This window comes from Budorcas taxicolor, chromosome 1 (assembly GCF_023091745.1).
Source record: "Budorcas taxicolor isolate Tak-1 chromosome 1, Takin1.1, whole genome shotgun sequence".
In the NCBI taxonomy this organism is placed as follows: domain Eukaryota; kingdom Metazoa; phylum Chordata; class Mammalia; order Artiodactyla; family Bovidae; genus Budorcas; species Budorcas taxicolor.
In genome coordinates, this window is record NC_068910.1 from 79098460 (window position 1) to 79121364 (window position 22905).

Genomic DNA, 22905 nt, shown 5'->3' on the forward strand with positions numbered 1-22905 from the left:
AACATAAGTGTTCCATTTGTAGAAAATTTAACTTGTAAAATAATTTCCACAACTCATTACTTCATTCGCCATAGAATATCTGACACTTGTGATGTTCTAATACAAAGATGTAATCACTGACAGCGCTTATTGTAGATGGGCAGTTCAGCTCAGTTCAGTCACTCAGTCACGTCCGACTCTTTGCATCCCCATGGACTGCAGCACTCCAGGCCTCCCTGACCAACAGCAACTCCCAGAGCCTACCCAAACTTATGTCCATTGAGTTGGTGATGCCATCCAACCATCTCATCATCTGTCGTCCCCTTCTCATCCTCCCCTCAATCTTTCCCAGCATCAGGGTCTTCTAAAATGAGTCAGCTCTTTGCATCAGGTGGCCAAAGTGTTGGAGTTTCAGCTTCAGCATCAGTCCTTCCAATGAATATTCAGGACTGATTTCCTTTAGAACTGACTGGTTGGATCTCTTTGCAGTCCAAGGGATTCTCAAGAGTCTTCTCCAGGACCACAGTTCAAAAGCATCAATTCTTCAGCGCTCAGCTTTCTTTACAGTCCAAGTCTCACATCCATACATGACCACTGGAAAAATCATAGCCTTGAATACACAGGCCTTTGTTGACAAAGTAATGTCTCTGTTTTTTAATATGCTGTCTAAGTTGGTCATAACTTTCCTTCCAAGAAGTAAGCATCTTTTAATTTCATGTCTGCAATCACCATGTGCAGTGATTTGGGAGCCCCCCCCCCCCCCCCCCCCCCCCGCCAAATAAAGTCTCTCACTGTTTCCAGTGTTTCCCTGTCTATTTGCCATGAAGTGATGGGACCAGATGCCATGATCTTAGTTTTCTGAATGTTGAGCTTTGAGCCACCTTTTTCATACTCCTCTTTCTCTTCAAGAAGCTCTTTAGTTCCTACTCACTTTCTGCCATAAGGGTGGTGTCATCTGCATATATGAGGTTATTGATATTTCTCCCAGCCATTGATTTTATGAAACTTCTCAAATTCTACTACAGAGTACTATTTATTTAGGGCATATGTGAAGATTTATTTTTCATAATTTCCAGTTTAAAGTACTTTAAACAACTACAAGGAAAACAAATATAACCATTCCCCATGATTTTTGTGAAAATTTATTGACTGCTGATTTCATTTGGTTGACCAAAATGTCATTCAGGCTTTTCTGTATGATGTTATGGGAAATCCCAATGAACTTTTTTGGCTAACCCAATAAATTTCAAATAAATTCCTCTGTAAAAGACTCCATCACCAGATCTTTTCCATATAATAACAGTTATCATTAATTTATAACTTACTGTGTCCCTAGCATTAAATAAAATAGGGATGAGACATTACCCACTGCCTTCCAAACAGCCATTCTCTCCTTCCTCTTTATCTATTTTGTTTTAGACTCATTTAAAATTATTCACGTGCCTTGCCCCATTGTAGGTAATGATGCATTTGCTATATGCAGAGATCTGATCAAGGCGTGCTGTGTGGTCTCTGAGACAGCATTTGCCTTCCTGATACAGGGAATTTTTTCTTATTCTTCTTCATTCTTTCAGAAACATGTAGATGCTATAGACATCTGAAAATCATGAGTTAATGATCAAGAGTATGAAACTTAACATAGAAAGATGAAAAATGAAACTAGAGAGCAATTTGATAGTTTATAAGACTTCACTGTTTCTATAAAGTTTTCTGTTATTGTGGCTAAATAATAGAGCTAGAGATTTCTTATCACATTTGTCCTCACAAAAACTCCATGAGCTTGATATTTTAGCAGTTATTTGCATATTAAAGAAAGAATAAAGCAAAAAAAAAAAGTTAATCATTCAACTTGCCCCTGAAAGTGAAGTAGAATTTATATATAAATATAAATTCATACACAAATATGAAAACATTTATATATAAAATTAGATAGATTTTTGCACATACATGTGCATTCATGTTCAGTTCTTTCAGTAGTGCCTGACTCTTTGCAACCCAATGGACTGTAGTCTTCCAGGCTCCCCTGTCCATGGAATTCTTCTGGCAAGAATACTGGAGTGAGAAGCCATCCCTCCTCCAGGGAGTCTTCCTGACCCAGGGATTGAACATTCGTCTCCTGCATTGCAGGTGGATTCTTTATGGCTGGAACACTGGAGAAGCCCATGTATACACAAAAACAAATATATAACATTATGATTCTTAAAATAGTCAACTGACTTCTATAGTTTTTCTCCATTCATCTTTCAAGTGGGAGGAGGGGAGAGTTTTGTGGTTTTAAATGAAAAGAGTATCTAAAAGCAAATGTTAGGATTATAGAACTGTGTAAATATGCAACTGGGAAATAGAAACTCTAACAGGGTCAAATAATATATACTAAAAAGGTCAAACAAACATTCAAAAAAATCTACCATGAGAAGGTTCAAGTGTCAGTGCACCACTTATTTAACCAACCCACAAGTTGGAAATTGTATAGTGTGGTTAGGACCACGGGCCCAGAAGTTAGACTGGTTTTGTTTTAATTCCATCTCTTTAGTGTACCCTCCCTGAATTAACTTTTAGGTTAACACTACTTAATCACATTTGCTCTCAGATTCCTCATGTGCAAAATGGAATTAATTAGGATATCCATCACATGGCTATTGGGAAATGCAAAATGACTTCACACGTGTAAAAAGGACTTATTAAAACCTGTAAAATTATTGTGTATTGAAAATTTTCACTCATTTATATATTTCACAATACAGTCTATAAAAATATAGCATTTAGTTCAGTTCAGTCTCTCAGTCATATCCGACTCTGTGACACCACAGACTGCAGCATGCCAGGTTTTACTGTCCATCACCAACTACCAGAAGTTACTCAAACTCATGTCCATCAGGTCGGTGATGCCATCCAACCATCTCATCCTCTGTCATCCCCTTTTCCTCCTGCCTTCAATCTTTCCCAGCATCAGGGTCTTTTCCAATGAGTCAGTTCCTCACATCAGGTGGCTGAAGTATTGGAGCTTCAGCTTTATCATCAGTCCTTCCAATGAATATTCAGGACTGATTTCCTTTAGAATTGACTGGTTGGATCTCCTTGCAGTCCAAGGGACTCTCAAGAGTCTTCTCCAACACCATAGTTCAAAAGCATCAATTCTTTGATGCTCAGCTTTCTTTATAATTCAGCTCTCACATTCATACTCGACTACTGGAAAAAAAACAACATAGCTTTGACTACTATGTAGAATATTAACTAATGCTTAAACAGAAAGTAAAAAGGTTCTGGGGCAAAATGACCATGAGAAATGCAAGGTTAAACAGTATTAAATATATGTAGTTTATGGGCATTACCCCAAGTTTGAGTGCACATTGGTTTTTATCCTGTAACATACATACCCATGTTCCTTCAAGTGGTAAAGTTTCATTCAATAAGAGAATATGGTAAAAAGCACAGTAAGGAATATTCCCAACTATGCAACAGCTTATGTGTTGGTCAACTTATTATTTCCAAGATCCCCTTTCTAAGGAAGATATAGTACTTTTCTACAATGCTCCTAAAAATACTTAAAAATGGAACTTTCTGCTTTGTAAGAACTGGAATTTCTGTTAATAGTGTAAGAAATGTTTGATTTATCTTCATATGACTTGTTTTAAGTCCTTTTTAAACATTAGTTGTCAAAGCATGTTTTAATTGATTGGATAGCAATTTCAAAATGAATACTTCAGTTACCAAAATAAATCAGTCAGGCATGTTATTTGAATAAAAAATAGCTTTAAAAACAACCAAGTTGAGGGCAAGAGGATTATTTTAATCATTTTATCAAGTCATGTATTGTCTCAGATGAGTAGTCAAATACAGTGATCTTGACACCCAGAAAAATTAAGTTTATGAATGTATTTGTATCACTTAAGAGAAAAAAATAAGTACATATTCATGTTATACTCATTTACTAGTTGTGTAATAATGGAAACTATAATTGTCATAAGGAACAAAGGGTGATAACAGCTACATAACTTCATAGAATGTAGGGATCCCATAATCTCAATACCTAAAATGGGTATTCAGAATCTTAGACATCTGTAAATATAGCAACATTACATGCTAATTTTAATATTTCTGCATTAAAATAATCCAATGAAGGTATTTATTAAATGGAACTTCTGAGTAGTTTGTGATTATTGGTGCAATTATACCAAAATTTAAACCAAAAGTAAATAAAAACACATTTACAGTTTCAGTGTCCCAATCCACTGGAAGATAATGATGCATCTATCTTTTAAATTTAAAAATAAAATATGTGATGGTACCTTAATCCAAATCAAAACCACAATTAAGGTACCATCTCATGCCAGTCAGAATGGCTGCTATCAAAAAGTCTGCAAACAATAAATGCTGGGTGCAGAGAAAAAGGAGCCCTCTTACACTGTTGGTGGGAATGCAAACTAGTACAGCCACTACGGAGAACAGTGTGAAGATTCCTTAAAAACTGGAAATAGAACTGCCATATGACCCAGCAATACCACTGCTGGGCATACACACTGAGGAAAACAGAATTGAAAGAGACACGTGTACCCCAATGTTCATCGCAGCACTGTTTACAATAGCCAGGACATGGAAGCAACTTAGATGTCCATCAGCAGATGAATGGTTAAGAAAGCTGTGGTACATACACACAATGGAATATTACTCAGCTATTAAAAAGAATACATTTGACTCAGTTCTAATGAGGTGGATGAAACTGGAGCCTATTATATAGAGTGAAGTAAGCCAGACAGAAAAATGTCAATACAGTATACTAACGCATATATATGGAATTTAGAAAGATGGTAACAATGACCCTATATACAAGACAGCAAAAGAGACACAGATGTAAAGAACAGACTTTTGGACTCTGTGGGAGAAGGTGAGGGTGGGATGATTTGCGAGAAGAGCATTGAAACATATATATTATCATATGTGAAACAGATCACTTGTCCAGGTTCAATGTATGAGACAGGGTGCTCAGGGCTGGTGCACTGGGATGACCCTCAGGCATGGGATAGGGAGGGGGATTCAAGATGGGGGACACATGTACACTCATGGCTGATTCATATGCATATATGGCAAAAACCACAATATTGTAAAGTAATTAGCCTCCCATTAAAAAAATATATTAAAAATAAATAAATAAAATAAAATATATGATTATTTTGTGTCTTAAAGGATGGGTTTAAAGTTTAGTGTCCATCACTATTATGAGATTTTATAAATTCAGAAAATAATTATATATAAAAATTGCTTTTTGGGAAAAGAGGTAGTTCTATTTGTTTCCTAAGAGGACAGATTATGTATCCGCAGTATCTCAAAGCTTAAAATTCAACAGTTACCAAAAAAAACAAAAACAAAAACTTACCTGTGACATTTTCTGTGAGTGCGGGTTTTTTTTTTTTAACAGTAAAACAATTATCTGTCAGTATTATGACAGTTAAAATGGTTTTTACTCTAGGGGAAAGAGCTAAAGTGTTATCTTTCTGAAAGCCTTAAGACTAACCTTAAAGATATTCTTGCTACCTCAGAACACATCATTGAGTGAAATCTAAATATTATGAAAGTCACATTTGATTGGTGTGGCTTCCTTTTAATAAAAATGTAAGTATGAAATATTGATTCTATATGTCAATAACATCCCAGTTGACCGTGAGTTAAACTTTTGGATTTACTTGATTATCATATAAAAGCCAAAGACCATCAAAAATACACTTGTAATGAAGAGTAATTACATTATTGAGCTTGGTGGGGCCAGAGAATGCTCTGTGGAAGAACTCTGCTGCTGCTAAGTCACTTCAGTCACGTCCGACTCCGTGCGTCCCCATAGACTGCAGCCCACCAGGCTCCCCCGTCCCTGGGATTCTCCAGGCAAGAACACTGGAGTGGGTTGCCATTTCCTTCTACAATGCATGAAAGTGGAAAGTAAAAGTGAAGTCGCTCAGTCATGTCCGACTCTTTGCGATTCCATGGACTGCAGCCTACCAGGCTCCTCCGTCCATGGGATTTTCCAGGCAAGAGTACTGGAGTGGGATGCCATTGCCTTCTCCTGTGGAAGAACTCTGGGTAATCCTAAAGGGTTTAGTGGGAATAGAGTCATTATCTTTAAACTAGAGAAGTTTGCTGTAAGGCCATATTGATAGTGGTTTTATTTGAAACACATAGGTGTGAAAGGGCTGATGGGGAGGGGTTATTAATTCTTTGCATTTTTTTATTGTTTCTATTGAAGTATGCATGCATGTGTGCATGCTCAGTCATGTCTTGACTCTTTGTGACCCCATAAACTATAGCCTGCTAGACGTCTCTGTTCATGGGATTTCCCAGGCAAGAATACTGGAGTAAGTTTCAATTTTCTTCTCTAGGGGATCTTCCTGACCTAGTTTCTATCCTGCATCTTTTCCAGCAAGCTCCCTGGTGGCTCAGATGGTAAAGCGTCTGCCTACAATGCAGGACACCTGGGTTCAATCCCTGGGTCGGGAAGAGCTGGAGAAGGAAACAGCAACCCACTCCAGTACTCTTGCCTGGAAAATCCCATGGACAGAAGAGCCTGGTAGGCTACAGTCCATGGGGTCGCAAAGAGTCTGGACACGACTGAGCGTCTTCACTTTCACTTTCTTTCACTTTTCACTTTGTCTTCCACGGACAGGGGAATTCTTTACCCCTGAGCCACCTGAAAGTTATGGAAGTATGAAAGTGAAAATAAAATCATTCAGTCGTGTCCGACTCTTTGCGACCCCATGGACTGTAGCCCACCAGGCTCCTCCATTCATGGAATTTTACAGTCAAGAGTACTGGAGTGGGTTGCCATTTCCTTCTCCAGAGGATCTTCCCAACCCAGGGATCAAACCCAGGTCTCATGCATTGCAAGCAGATGCTTTTACAATTTGAGCCACCAGGGAAGCTCCTATGGAAGTATAGTTGACTCAAAAATATTGTGTTAGCTTCTAGTGTACATCTTAGTGATTCAGTATTTTTACAAATGATATTCCATTATAGGTTATTACAAGATCTGGTTTTAAGAGTTCAGTCTTAGTATATGATAGACATCATGAATTCGTTTGTTATGTTTTATCTGTTTTGAGTCACAATGTGCAAACTGTGTTTCTTTTCATTCAATCTTCAGTTGCCTTACAACAGTCCTGTTGCCAGTCGATCCACTTATTACCTTTTCCTGCTGTTGTCTTTCATAATACTTTAACCTAAGCTAGCCTTTCCCTTCTCCAGGGGATCTTCCCAACCCAAGGATCAAACCCAGGTCTCCCACACTGCAGGTAAATTCTCTACCAGGGATAACCGCAGGGATAAAGCTCATGAATCATTTTGTTTTGAACAATTAAAAAATCCAGATCTATGCTACAGTTCAAAGCTCTTAATCATGTTTCATGTTATTAATAGGTGTTGTTTTGATATTTATCAGCCCTTGAACTTATTTTTATTTGTGTTAGAGGATCATATTTTGAATCATCTGGTTTAATAGCATTTGCTTGTGACTAAAGCAAAGATCATTATTTAAGTTTGAAAAATGGCTCATATTGTCTATAAAGTCCCAGTCTACTGAATATCAACTATGTATGAAGATTTTGGAAGTCCTATCAATAAAGGACAAGGGTGTCAACTATTAATAATACTGCAGAACTTTGACATTTAATCAAGGGAAATGGTGTAGAGGTCAAAAAAAGAAAAAGAAAATGATACCATCAGAGGAATCTTTTCACAGTGAACTTGGGTAAAGCAGTCTACCTCTTGCACTTCCCCCCCCACCAAAGACCTAGGGTTATTGGGCCCCAATAGAGGGTACAGTATTCATAATATTTCCAGTTTTATTTGGAGAATAGATATTATCTTAATATGGAGACATATATATTCAAGGATCAGTTCCTTAGAGCTTTACTATTCAAATTTTAGCATCACCTGATAAGTTTCTCTCCACTAAATTTCAGGATAATTTTGTCTTTAAAGTTATTTGCAAATTATCCAATAGCCAAGCCAAATATCATAAATGAGTTGATCAGGCTTATGAGGGAAGGTGATCCATTTCTCTTGATAAGTAGTAAGTATGATCAGCTTTAGGTGTTTTATAGTTTTGTCATAATGGAGGAGATTAGAATCATCTATTGAATTATTAGGCAATTTATAAAATTAAATTGGTAGATATTTAATCTGTGAATTAAACTAGATTATAAATTTTCCCAACATATAAGCATGTTCAATAGAAAGCAGTTTTTAGATAGTATTGAACCTGTCTTTGTTTATAAAATTTCACTTACATTTCATTTAGCCAAAGGATGCATTTTAACTAAAGGACAGAATCATTTCAACACAGTTATTTTAATATATCTTACATATATAATAATTAATTTAGAATTTATTTCAGTGTGTCCAGGATTCTTCCTCTGTTTTTTATCATAATTCAGTAAACAAAGAAACCCTCAAAATACTTGGAGTTTTTGAGATAATTAAAATTCGGAGAAAGCTCAGCATATTTAACTATTCTTAATGCAATTCCTTTTATGAATTGAAGTAACAAAATTTTGTTTAGCCTAATATCTATGTGAGAAACCCAAAGATTTGTAGGTGTGAAAAATGTGCTGACACTTTTATTATATAATTGTGTATTCAGGGCTTCAATTTGGGCAAAGACAAAATGAAGTTAAAAAAGACAAATTGTGGTCAGAGGAGACAGATGTGCTTAAGGCAATTTATATTTTTAAAACACAGCAGTGAAGGACAATGATTATTAGAAAATGAAACTTTAAAGAAGAAATTTTTATATGCAATTACTTTAAAATAGTTAAAAAAACAAAGTGTTTTTTTGGCAATTAAAAGTACAGCATCTTTCTGTGTACAGTAGACTTGCTCATTTTTAACAGAAAAAAAAAATCCCTAATTTTACACATTTTCATTATCATCCATGTTAGCAATTTCTAATGATTATAAAGCTTTTTTCTTACTCATAATAATTAATTATTTTAAATTTAACTCACTCCTTTAGTTGTTCCTTACAAACTCAGCATTTGTAAGCATAACAAAGCTAAGCAAGTTAGACACTTCCATTCAGATATTATACCTTGATACCACACTTTACAATATATCTTTTAATATCTTCTTTCATAGTCTAGAACAATGAAGATATTTTTTACTTCAAGAAATCATTTTTCACTTTATTAATAAACAAAAACTAAGAAATTTTCAGAATTCTCTTACCATAATGTTTATTTTTAAGTTATTTTAAATAAGAACATATGCATTAATATATCTTAAATTTACATATATATATATACACACACATCCATTTGATATAATCTTCCTGACCCAGGGATTGAACCCGGGTCTCCCACATTCCAGGCAGACTCTTTAACCTCTGAGCCACCAGGGAAGCCACAATAGTTAAGATTTTAGAGTTAGTTATCATGAAATTGCTATTTAAAGTGGCATACATGTTTGTAGTAAAATAAGAATTTCTTTTTAAAAATGTTGCTATTCTAAGTCATTTGGGTTTCCTTGTGGCTCAACCAGTAAAGAATCTGCCTACAATGCAGGAGACCACCTGCAACGAAGGAAATCTGGGTATGATCCCTGGGTTGGGAAGATGCCCTGGTGAAGGAAATGGCAACACACTCCAGTATTCATGCCTGGGAAATCCCATGGACAGAGGAGCCTCACAGGTTACAATCCATGGGGTTGCAAGAGTTGGGTATGACTTAGATACTATACCACGATATATTTTTAGCAACCACCTTGCCAAGTTCCAGAACTTCTACTGGAATTTTAACTGAGATGCATTAAATATTTCAGTATATTTGGAAGCATATAACAAAGGGTATGAGTCTTCTAATCTTAAAGCAAAGTTGCTTCAGTCAGGCCCAACTCTTATTAAGCCAGGCATATCCCTACATATTTGCTATTCTATAATTTCTTTAGCAATGCTTTGCAATTTTTAGTGTACAGGTCTTATATCTACTTTACTAAAGTCATCTGAATATAGTTCATGCTTTTGGATATTCTATTTTAAATGTAGTTGAATTATTGATTTTGTTTTAAATTGCTTATTGCTACTATATATAGATACAGTCAATTTGTATATATGAGTGTGTATTCAGTCACTTGCTTAATTCATTCATTAGATCTGGTATCTTATCTAATTAGATTTTTTTAGGATTTTATATAAGCAATAGTATTCTTTGGAGATAAAAGTAGTTTTGCTTAAACCTTTCTAGCAGTTTTGCCTGCTTTGCACTGGTAAGAACAGTCCAAGGGGTCAAAGAGTTGACCATGATTGACTTAGCACAGCACAGCATTCTCTGCCTTTAATATGATGTGTACATTGTTTGTGTGTCTACGCTCAGTCTCTAAGTCATTCCTGGCTCTTTTCACCTCCATGGACTGTAGCCTGCTGGGCTCCTCTGTCCATGGGATTTTCCAGGCAAGAATATTGGAGTGGGTTGCCATGTCCCCCTCCAGGAGATATTCCCAACCCAGGGATAGAACCCACATCTCCTGCATTGTCTGGGGGGTTTTTTACTACTTGAACAACCTGGGAAACCTTATACCATTTACATTTATTGAAACTAGCGATGTGGTATTTTTATCATTTGATGATTTGCCTTCATTTTATTTATGTTTTGTTTGATGGCTCATCTGCTTATTTCTACTGTCCCTTTATTACATTTTATTACTTGAATATTTTATTAGTATTCTAGTTTGAGTTATCCCTTGGCTTTATTTTAACTCATTGTTTAGTCATTCTAAAATTATAGATTTAATCTTAATGTGAAGAAATATTTAGTATAATATTTAATGATATATTTACTAGACTTTTGAAAAGACCCTGATGCTGGGAAAGATTGAGGGCAGGAGGAGAAGGGGACGACAGAGGATGAGATAGTTGGATGGCATCATGGACTCAATGGACATAGGTTTGGGTGAACTCTGGGAGTTGGTGATGGACAGGAAAGCCTGGCGTGCTGTGGTTCATGGGGTCACAAAGAGTCAGACACGATTGAACTGAAATGAAATATACTTTTACTTTCTATTTAAAATGAAAAATTTGATAATTAATAATTCCATCTATAAACCACCTATGTCTTTATGTATACTTATTCCACAAATGTTATAAACCCCACAACAAAGCGTCATAATTTTTGCTTTAGAGTTACATGACTTTTAAAGAATTTTTGAAAAAGCAGATACATTTTTGCATGTATGCATACTCTTATACTACCCATTTATTTACTGCTACATTTGCTCTTCAGTCTTTCATTCTTATAGACTTGTGGTGCTTACCAGTGGCATTTTCCTTAAGTCTGAATAATTTTTATTATTTCTTATAGGCCAGAAATGTTTGTTTCACAGTCTTTCATCTTTGGTTTACCTGAAAATTCCTAAATATTTTCTTTGTTTCTTATGAATAGTTTCACTGGGTACAGATTTCTTGGTTCAGCTTCCTTTTCTGGCCTCTCTTGTTACTTTTTCCTCTGCCATTTCCAAATTGCTGTTGAGATAATCTAGTGAATTTTTCTTCTCAATTTTATTAGTATATCTTTTAACTAGAGTGATTCCATTATTTATGCTTTATATTTCTTTGTTCACATTGCTTATTTGTAACTTATTTAGACTATTTGTGGTGGAAGAAACACAAGCTGGAATCAAGATTGCCGGGAGAAATATCAATAACCTCAGATATGCAGATGACACCACCCTTATGGCAGAAAGTGAAGAAGAACTAAAGAGCCTCTTGATGAAAGTGAAAGTGGAGAGTGAAAAAGTTGGCTTAAAGCTCAACATTCAGAAAACGAAGATCATGGCATCTGGTCCCATCACTTCATGGAAAATAGTTGGGGAAACAGTGGAAACAGTGTCAGACTTTATTTTTGGGCTCCAAAATCACTGCAAATGGTGACTGCAGCCATGAAATTAAAAGACACTTACTCCTTGGAAGGAAAGTTATGATCAACCTAGATAACATATTCAAAAGCAGAGACATTACTTTTCTAACAAACGTCCATCTCGTCAAGGCTATGGTTTTTCCAGTGGTCATGTATGGATGTGAAAGTTGGACTGTGAAGAAGGCTGAGTGCCAAAGAATTGATGATTTTGAACTGTGGTGTTGGAGAAGACTCTTGAGAGTCCCTTGGACTTCAAGGAGATCCAACCAGTCCATTCTAAAGGAGATCAGCTCTGGGATTTCTTTGGAAGGAATGAGGCTAAAGCTGAAACTCTAGTACTTTTGCCACCTTATGCGAAGAGTTGACTGGTTGGAAAAGATTCTGATGCTGGGATGGATTGGGGTCAGGAGGAGAAGGGGACGACAGAGGATGAGATGGCTGGATGGCATCATCGACTCAATGGACGTAAGTCTGAGTGAACTCCTGGTGTTGGTTATGGACAGGGAGGCTGGCGTGCTGTGATTCATGGGGTCGCAAAGAGTCAGACATGACTGAGCGACTGAACTGAACTGAACTGAAGACTTTTTTCCTTCCATTCTTTTAATACATATTCCTTCATTTTGTGAAAATGTTTCAATAACTGCTTTGGTGTTTTATCCATGAAATCAAACATCTGGTTCTGCTCAGATGCAGTTTCCACTGGTAACAATTTTTTCCTCCTGAATTAGTTCAGTTCAACTTTCCCAGCATCAGGGTCTTTTCCAATTAGTCGGTTCTTTGCATCAGGTGGCCAAAGTGTTGAAGTTTCAGCTTCAGCATCAGTCTTTCCAATGCATATTCAGGACTGACTTCCCTTAGGATTGACTGGTTTGATCTCCTTACAGTCCAAGCAACTCTTAAGAGTTTTCTCCAACACCATAGTTCATGTTTCCTTGCCTGTCTAGTAATATTTCATTGAAAATTGGCCTTTGTAATTAACATATTGCTGAAGGTCTGGTTTACATATGTTCTTACAACTTCCAGAAGCAAATATACCTCTTTAGACTGCATCCTTTATTCTCTCTCTATGTGTGTAGTTTGGCTATCAGTAAAGGATTTGGAAAAAGTGTGTTTTCAGTAAATTCCTCACTACTTTCTTAGTAATTCCCTTACTTCAGGAGAATACACCAAGAATTCTCAGATGCTTTCCTATTATCAGAATCTGTCTTCTGGTACACCAGTTCAGCTGGGTCTCTGCTTTTGGTCACCTGAGCTGAACACTGATTTGGGAATCTGTTGTTGCCATTGTTGTTCATTTGCCAAGTTTTGACTGATTCTGCAACCCCATGCACTGCAGTACTCCAGGCCTCCCTGTCCTTCACCATCTCCAAGAGTTTGCCCAAGTTCATGTCCGTTGAATCATTGATGCCATTCAACCATCTCTTGCTCTATCACCCTCTTCTTCTGTTTTCAGTCTTGCCCAGTATGAGGGTATTTTCCAATGAGTTAGCTGTTTACATCAGGTGGCCGAAATATTGGAGTTTCAGATTCAGTATCAGTCTTTCCAATGAGCATTCAGGGTTTATTTCCTTTAAAATTGACTAGTTTGATCTCCTTGCTGTCCAAGGGACAGTCAAGAGTCTTCACCAGCATCACTATTTGAAAGCATCAATTCTGTGGTGCTCTTCCTTCTTTATGGTCCAACTCACATCTGTACATGACCACCAAGAAGACTATAGCCTTGACTATATGGATCTTTATTAGCAAACTGATATCTTTGCTTTTTAATACACTGTCTAGGTTTCTCATAAGTTTCCCTCCAAGAAGCAACTGTCTTCTAATTTTATGGCTGAAATCACCAGGGGAATCTATCCAGCTACAAATCAAAGAGAGTCTTACAGATATTACCTGGTACTACTGTGCCTGTCAGTGGCAATTTCTTGTTTGGTCCTTTTCTGTTTTTTGGCCCGAGCTTCTGGCAAGTGCTCTGTGCATGCATCCTTTAATGGACACACATGTATCTAGGCAAAGTTTAGATTCTGATTGTGGATATCATGGCTTTTGAAGGTAATTTTGAAAAATTATCATATTTAAGATGCTTATATTATTTTACATTGTAGAACTATGTTCTCTGGAAACTGTAGCCAGTCAGGTCATAGTTTTTGTTTGTTTGTTTGTTTTTTGTTCTTAATTTCCAACTCATCATTGTGGACTGGAAGTACCCTAAATCAAGGAAACCACAGACAGGTTATTTCTGCAGTAGTTTTTCAAGATAAATTCTTATCTTTTGTCTGCTTTGGGATATTTATTTATTAACATTTTTAAATTTTTATATTTTCAGACTTAATAAATATTAGCTGCAGTTGACAAATGTAACCACTTCATTCTGTTATATTTCACTCTGACATTGACTCTACCAAACTTTTGAAAATAGGAAATTTTTATTAAATTAGCTCAACACTTCTCTAGTATGAACTCTTCTTATTTTAATAGGTCAAACAACAAACTAAGAACCAATATTTGGTTTATATTTTATGTAAAAAAATAATGATTCTTTATAAATCTGTCTTCTTTAATTCTCTCAATTTTTCCCCCTCAGTACCTTATTTTAAGTTAAAGTAATAGTAGATTCATAATATTATATTGAAGACTCAGTTAGTTCAGTCACTCAGTCATGTCCTACTTTTTGTGACTGGATAGACTACAGCATGCCAGGCTTCCCCGTCCATCACCAACTCCTAGAGCTTGCTCAAACTTATGTCAATCAAAGGTGATGCCATCCAACCATCTTATCCTCTGTCGTCCCTTTCTCCTTCCGCCTTCAGTCTTTCCCAGCATCAAGGTCTTTTCTGAGGAGTCAGTTCTTCACATCAGTTGGCCAAAGTATTGAAGCTTCAGCTTCAGACCAGTCATTTGTATTTTTTAAGTTCTCTGTGAAAATTTTCTTCTAACTTATTCTTTCCCCAAACTTAGTTAGCATTCTTGTTACTCTTGCTTTGAATCATCGATCTAGTAATTTTTTATTTTTCTGTTTCATCCTTGGTGGCTTAGAGGTTAAAGCATCTGCCTCCATTGCAGGAGACCTGGGTTCAATCCCTAGGTTGGGAAGATCCCCTGGAGAAGGAAATGGCAGTCCACTCCAGTATTCTTGCCTGGAGAATCCCATGGATGGAGAAGCCTAGTAGGTTACAGTCCACGGTGTCACAAAGAGTCGGACACAACTGAACGACTTCACCTTAGGGTTTTTTCCAAGGTTTTCTCTTCTTCTTTTGTATGAAATGCATTTCTTTAACTTCTCATTTTGTTTAACTATATTTCCTCTATAAAATTAGGTTAAACAATTACCTATCCCAGTCTTGAGGAGGTGTCCTTGTGTGGGGGTGTCCCTCTGCAGTCTGTCTGTGCCCAGTGGTGGGGGATCTGGACCTGAAGTTTCAACTTCTTGCCCCAAAACTCATTTGACTTGTTTTGATTTAATGCTTTGATTCCTGAATTTTATTTATGCCATTTATTTTTAACATGAGCTTTCAAAATTTATTAATGCATGTTGTTCAAGAGTTAATTTTTCTCACTCATTATCCTTACACTATACACCAGGGATTGAGATAATTGAGGGTCTCTGTCCTGGGCCATTAGCTAGATAGGTCACTCATCAAGAGGAATTTGACAGTATTCCATGCATATTACCCATGAATATGGGAAATGAATCATTTTGCCTGATCCTGATTATATCATATAGATTTGTACACTGATTTCTAGTATATCATATATCTTCCACATGTTCTGATTTCTTGACTCAGAAAATTTTTATACTTAGAAAATAAACAACAAAAAAAGAAAAGACTTTTCAAACACTTTCTTGTGACTTCACTATTTTTTCTTCCTCATATTTCTATTTTCTAGAAAATCATTATTGAAATTATCTTTCCAAGCTATGTCACCCATGTAGACTTCAGATTCAGTGATTAGCTGAATGTCAAAGATTGCTTGGAATATTTTTACAACAAAGCAAAACAAAACCAATTATTGATTCATACAGGAGCATCTTTATTTAGTGTGTAATGTAAAGAGCAGAACCTAAATAAAACTTGAGTTCTAGGTACATAAAATTGCTTGTTCTACATCACAAAATGTTTAAATTTATTTAGTAGAAGATTCAAAGATACACTTTGATATCAGCAAGCACTATGTCAAGTTGTTGGATTGTATTTTTTCAGTGCTACATTTTTTCTCATTATGGACCACTCAATAATTTTTCTTGCTTTTTAAATAACAATAATGACAAAATACATGGACATTTCTGACCAGTAAAATATTCTAGATACTAGAATTGGCTTTTGAGATGTGTAGTTGAAATAGTTCAGCTTTATCTAAAATCCCATGGGCAGAGGAGACTGCCTGGCTATAGTCCATGGGGTCAGAAAAGAATCAGACCTGACCTGTAGACTATGCAACAACAGCAGTTTCTTAAAAAAAAAAAATAATAATAATAATATTTTACATAGCCAGATGAAAAAACTCAGATATAATGCCCAGTCTACAGTTAATGGCACCAGATAGCCTGAAATTAAAGAAATAGTGAATGGATATTGCCAAGTTATACAACTAAAAATAATAAAAATAAAAACTTGTACTAATGAAATAGAATAGTTTATGCTCTGATAAGACACAAGATAACAGTAATTCAAAAGCTAGAGAATAGTACATGCAATATGCTTAACACTTGCACTTTTTCTATAACACTAACTGATTATAAAATAATGATATTTAAATATTAATGCTTCAATTTATATTTTTAACTCATTTCATATGAATTGTCATATTTAATGACTTTTTTCATGAAGAGTTTCCTTTAAGGGTCTAAATTTAGTCTAAATATTTAGTTTGAAAATTAAGACTTTATATGGTTTTAAATTACCTTATAAAATCCATATTGGCAAGTTACAAGTGATACCTTATTTAATAGAAATGAACCAGTGACATACTATTTTCTATGCTATTCATTTTCTAGGTGATTTACTTCTAATATATAACCACAGATATTATTTCTCATAGAATTACACAGGGACTCTCAAGATACATTAACCTAAAGTGAACTAATCAAGCTTTACCATCTCTAATTTGTACGAAGCAATTCATCTTCTTGAATATTTTACAGTTGCTGCTGTTCAGTATGCACTATCTAATAGTGTCTATGAGATGCAGAAATGGATAAAGCATGAATTGAAGACGGAAACCATGTATTATACTAATCATAATCTAGTTATTTAAACTGTAACAAAACCAGATATCTTCACTTAGGAAAGTCTGATTTAAACTTTTTGTTCAACATGTTATATACTTAAATAATGAACATAACTGATTTGGGTAATATAATTTCAAGGCCTTGGGGTCATTACTAAAAGAAACCATGTCATTTAGAATAATTTTCAGCATGAAAAAACATTTCTGAAACCAAAAATTTTGAAAGAAATATATCAGATTTAAATTATCCTGAAATAGCAAAGCTGTAATTTTGTGTGTTCACATCTTTTATTCTTCTCCAGCTCTGACAGAGTAATCTCCTGATAATATTTTAATAGATAGATTTCTAAGCCAGTACTGAGTAGAAAGTCAAAATCCATTTTGTGATTCAGGTGCATTATAGTTTAAACCCCTGGAGCCTTTAATTATCATTCTATTTTTGGTAAAAATCTGCATTTTTCCTTTGTATTTGGATTTCATTATGATATTGAAAGGGCAACTCTGGGTAAGCCAATGTTTTTATAAATACTAACTTAACTAGGAAGAATTTTCACATTTAAATACTATTAATTAGGTTTACTTGGGAAACAACAAAAATCTGTTTTACTGGGTATAGTTTAAATGTCATTCCAGTGTGATAATTTTCAAAATGTTCTAAAATTTTGATTCTGAAAAACTGTGTCGCTCAGTCATGTCCACCTCTTTGTGACCCCATGGAAAGTAGCTGGCCAGGCTCCTCTGTCCATAGAATTATCCAGGCAAGAGGACTGGAGTGACTTGCCATTTCTTTCTCCAGAGGATCTTCCCATCCCAGGGATCGAACCCAGGTCTTCCACACGGCAGGCAGATTCTTGACTGTCTGAGCCACCAGGGACTCACTAATTAAATTTAACTAATTAAAATATTCTGATATTTAATTCTCATATGTGTTTTTATGCCATTTACCCCTACAATGTTTTGTAATTCCATACACATTTTTTAACCTATATTTCTAGTCAAGCAAATTATATATAGAACTTGAAGTATGGTGAGAGAGGAATGTTATTTCATGTAATGAGGGACATTTTGTAATTCTCTTAACTTTCCCATTTTTGTCAATGGCTCCTGTAACTTGAGGATTATTTTTTAAGTGTTTCTACTTATTTATTTCTGAATCCAACTGGCTACCAAATCTTGCTGATCTCAGACATTTAATAACTAAGAAATCCAGAATCTCCTTTACATTTCAACTGTCATTGCAGTGATACTAATACTCAACACTTCTACCCTGGATGGAGACAGCCTTCCTGCCTTGTTGCTGTCCATTAAATTTTTCACGTTGCTGCCAAGAGTGATTCCTAAATGCACCTAAGGTCATCTCAATTCACTGATAACATATGGAGTTAGTCCCCTCTTATATTCATGTCAAAAGTCCAAAACCCTCTGTCTATGATACAAAGACCGTCATATTTTATCCTGTACCTGCTTTGATAGCCCTGTCTTCTGTCAAGTTCTCAGATTTACTCAATATGCTAGTGTATCAATAATTTATCATATTTCTATTTGCTGTCAAGAACTGAGACTCCTCTGATATATTTATATAGTATATGCACAAAATTATTTAAAAAATATTGTCCTTATCAACATGGTTAACCAAAATTATCCTTCAAAATAAGTGTGTTCAGTGTTTTTACACTGACTATAATCCTCTGTCCTATGTTTTCCTTTACTATAGTAAAGAATTGGGTATTCATAATAGGCCTCCCTGGTGGCTTAGACAGTACAGAATCTGCCTGAAATGCAGGAGGCCTGGGTTTAATCCCTGGGTCAGGAAGATACCCTGGAGAAGGAAATGGCTACTCAATCCAGTATTCTTCCCTGGAGAATTCCATGGACAGAAGACCATGGTGGGCTATAGTATGGAGTCACAAATAGTCAGACAAAACTAAATGACTGGCACACACACAGAATGTGAACGTCTGTCTTATGTTTCCTTTACTTAATTGTAGTAAAGAATTGAATATCCGTAATTCTTTCACTGAAACATTGATGTAACATGAGCCATGAATCCAAATGGATTGGAAGCATGCATGAGTAGAAATTAAGTAACACAAGACATAGAACAGGATTCAAAACAAGGAAAGTAGCCTGGTAGTAGAAAACACAGGGTTAAGTGAAATAACTTACTGTATCTATGAGATATAGCAAATATATCAGCACGTGTATTACTGTGCTTCTCCAAGAGATTATAGATATCCAAGGAATCCATGTCCCTTCCCACCTGAACATTCCTCTCACTTTCTTCCCCATTCCACCCCACTAGTTTGTTATTGAGCCCCAGTTTGACTACCCTGAGTGATAGAGCAAATTTCCATTGGCTATCTATTTTACATATTGTAACATATGTTTACATGTTACTCTCTCCATACCTCCCACCCTCTCCTTTCCCTCCTAGCTGTATCCATAAGTTTGTTTTCAATGTCTGTGTCTCCACTGCTGGTCTGCAAATACCATCAGTACCATCTTCCTAGGTTCCATATATATGTGTTGAAAGTGAAAGTGAAGTCATTCAGTCGTGTGTGACTCTTTGTGGCCCCTTAGACTGTAGACCACCTTGCTCCTCTGTCCATGGGATTCTCCAGGCAAGTGGAGTGGGTTGCCCACTGGAGTGGGTTGGCATTTCCTTCTCCAGAGGATCTTCCCAAGTCAGGGATTGAATCCGGGTCTCCCACATTGCAGGCAGATGCTTTACCCTCTGAGCCTATACAATAATTGTGTTCCTCTTTCTGACTTAGTTCACTCAGTATAATAGGCTCTAGGTTCATCTGCCTCATTAGGACTGACTCAAATGCATTCCTTTTCATGGCTGAGTAATATTCCATTGTATATATGTACCACATTTCTGTTGATGCTTTGGAAAATATTCAGTGTTATTTCTGTTGTGTGTTTAACACCAGGTAATTTAATAAGGCAATAATTATACAAAGAATAATGTTCCTGTGTTCAGGACATTGAGAAGTCTAAAATAATGAAACATAATTAAAGAGATACACATTATGATGTTCATGCATGATGAAACAATTTTCACTTAGGAAAGTAATTCAGACTCATTTACAATGTACATTCCCTCCTGGCATATATATATATATATATATATATATATATATATATATATATATGGAATTTGACATACACATAACTTATTATTAACTTGTTAAATAAAAACACATTTATACTACTACAAATTTATCCCTGAGGGCTTCACATAATATTTTTTTGCTGTAAATAAATTTTTAATTATAATCACTAAATAATTCAAGTACTCTTTAGATTTAACACAGCAGGTAATATTCAATGCATTTATCATTCTTGTTAGTGAGACTATTGATGAGATAAGCTATTATAATGTTAATGACAGCAATAATTTTCACAGGAGACATAATCTGATTTTACACAGCATAGTCTATTTTACTTGTATAATTATGGATTTATATCTTTCAAAGGCTAAATGTATTGTCTGATGTAACAATTTTGCATGTCTGTCTATACTATTTTATTTTTAAAATTGCTTTGCCTTATATGTTCTGACTCATCTGCCTTTTTGTGGTTAGAGTTGAAAATTATGCAATTTACTTCAAAAACTGAAAACGTGATGGCACAGATGGAGGTTTTACTTTCCTAAGTTGTAATAATTAATCAAGACTTTCCTAATTATATTGCTGAGTGGTTAGCATAAATATTGTTGAATTCTTTTCTAAATCTTAATCACTATTCTTCTAGCCAGTACGCACATGGCATACAGAAATATTTGCATCACAAATAGAGTGAATAGCTGATAAACAGAATTTATAAAAGTTAGTAATCATAATGCTGAGCAAATTTGGTCTTGATTTTCATTTTTTATGTTTTGTCTTAATTCTCTCTGTTTCTTTCATAAGCTAATACTGCTATATTAAAACAGTGAAGTGTATCTTTCTTATTTTAGGAATTATGTGATATTAACAATTTATATTGCAGATCTGTTTTATATATTTGTTTTTATTCTTGCTGTTGTGGAGAATAATGGTTAATATCAATAGAGAGGCATTAAAACAACTACAGCAACGGAACATGCTTTAATACTCAGCTCCTTTATAGATTACCCTGTATTGTATTTTGGAGCAAGCTATATAGTATCTATCACCACCACCCCCACCTCCTCCTTTTATTTTCCACGTGAAGTATTACTCAACTTGTAACATTGCTATATTGACTTTTAAAAAAGGGTAAGAATTTAAATAAATGATGACATTGCCAGGAAAATGCTATGTGCTTTGTTGTTGCTGTTGTTTAGTCACTCAGTCATGTCTGACTCACTGTGACCCCCATGGATTACAGCACACCAGATTTCCCTGTCCTTCACTATCTCCTGGAATTTACTCAAGGTCCATTGAGTCAATGATGCCATCCAACCATCTCATCCTCCATTGCCTCCTTCTCCTTCTTCCCTCAATCTTACCCAATATCAGGGTATTTTCCAATGGGTGGGCTCTTCACATCAAGTGGCCAAAATATCTGAGCTTCAGCTTCAGCACTAGTTTACTAATGAATATTGAGGGTTGATTTCCTTTAGGATTGACTGGTTTGATCTCCTTGCTGTTTGTTTTCCAAATCAAAGACTTTTTTTTCCTCAATAAAATCTGAATATCTCTGTTAGTTTTCCATACCTACATACCCTGCCCATCTATGACATAGCTATTATCTTTTGGGGTTTATCCTTTGGAGTTTTCTCTTAAAGGCAAACGGTACATATAGATGTTTGTATCTACTTTCTCATATAACCACAAAAACACATGTAAACATTTTTTAAAAAATGAATCATTACCATCTTTGTAAATTCCATATATGTGTTTTGTTGTGCAGAAGCTTTTAATTTTAATTAGATCCCATTTGTTTATTTTTGCTTTTATTTCGAGAATTCTGTCAATATATGGCAAAACCAATACAGTATTGTAAAATAAAAAAAAAAAAAGACACTTAAAAAAAGAAAAGGAATCATTGAAAAAATTTGTTGTCAATGAATGAACATATTGCTCTATTATTTAAAAGTAACATAATATCTCTGGCATGGTTAAAGATAAATTTCCAATCACTATTCTACTCTTGGACACTTTAGAATATTTTAAATTTGAGTCTTTTAAATATAATAATTTTTCTATTTTCTATTTTTGCCTAATTTTCTTAGATCTTTAAAAATACTTGTTTTATGTAGTATACGGCTATTATTCTTACTATGACTTGGAAGTTTCCAGATATCTTTCTGGTACTACACTTGCTTTTCAATACACATAGTTTACTACATTATTTGATGATACATTTAGGTAAATCTATACTTATCATCCTTCATTACTGGTTAAAATATGTTCATTGAAAATTATATATAAAATATATTTTGTTTCTTCCTTTTTATTAGTGTTTCATTGTTTTTTCTTTCATTATGAGGGCCTTAGGTATATGCTTATGACTGTCATACACTGGTGCTATGGCCTGAATATTTCTGTCTCTCCAAAATTTATTTGAGGGAACCCTAGATGGGGAAACAGTGTAAACAGCAGCTGACTTTATTTTGGGGGCTCCAAAATTGTTGCAGATGGTGATTGCAGCCATGAAATTAAAAAACGCTTACTCCTTGGAAGAAAAGTTATGACCAACCTAGACAGCACATTTAAAAGAAGAGACATTATTTTGTCAACAAAGGTCCATCTAGTCAGGGCTATGGTTTTTCCAGTGGTCATGTATGGATGTGAGAGTTAGACCGTGAAGAAATCTGAGCACCAAAGTATTGATGCTTTTG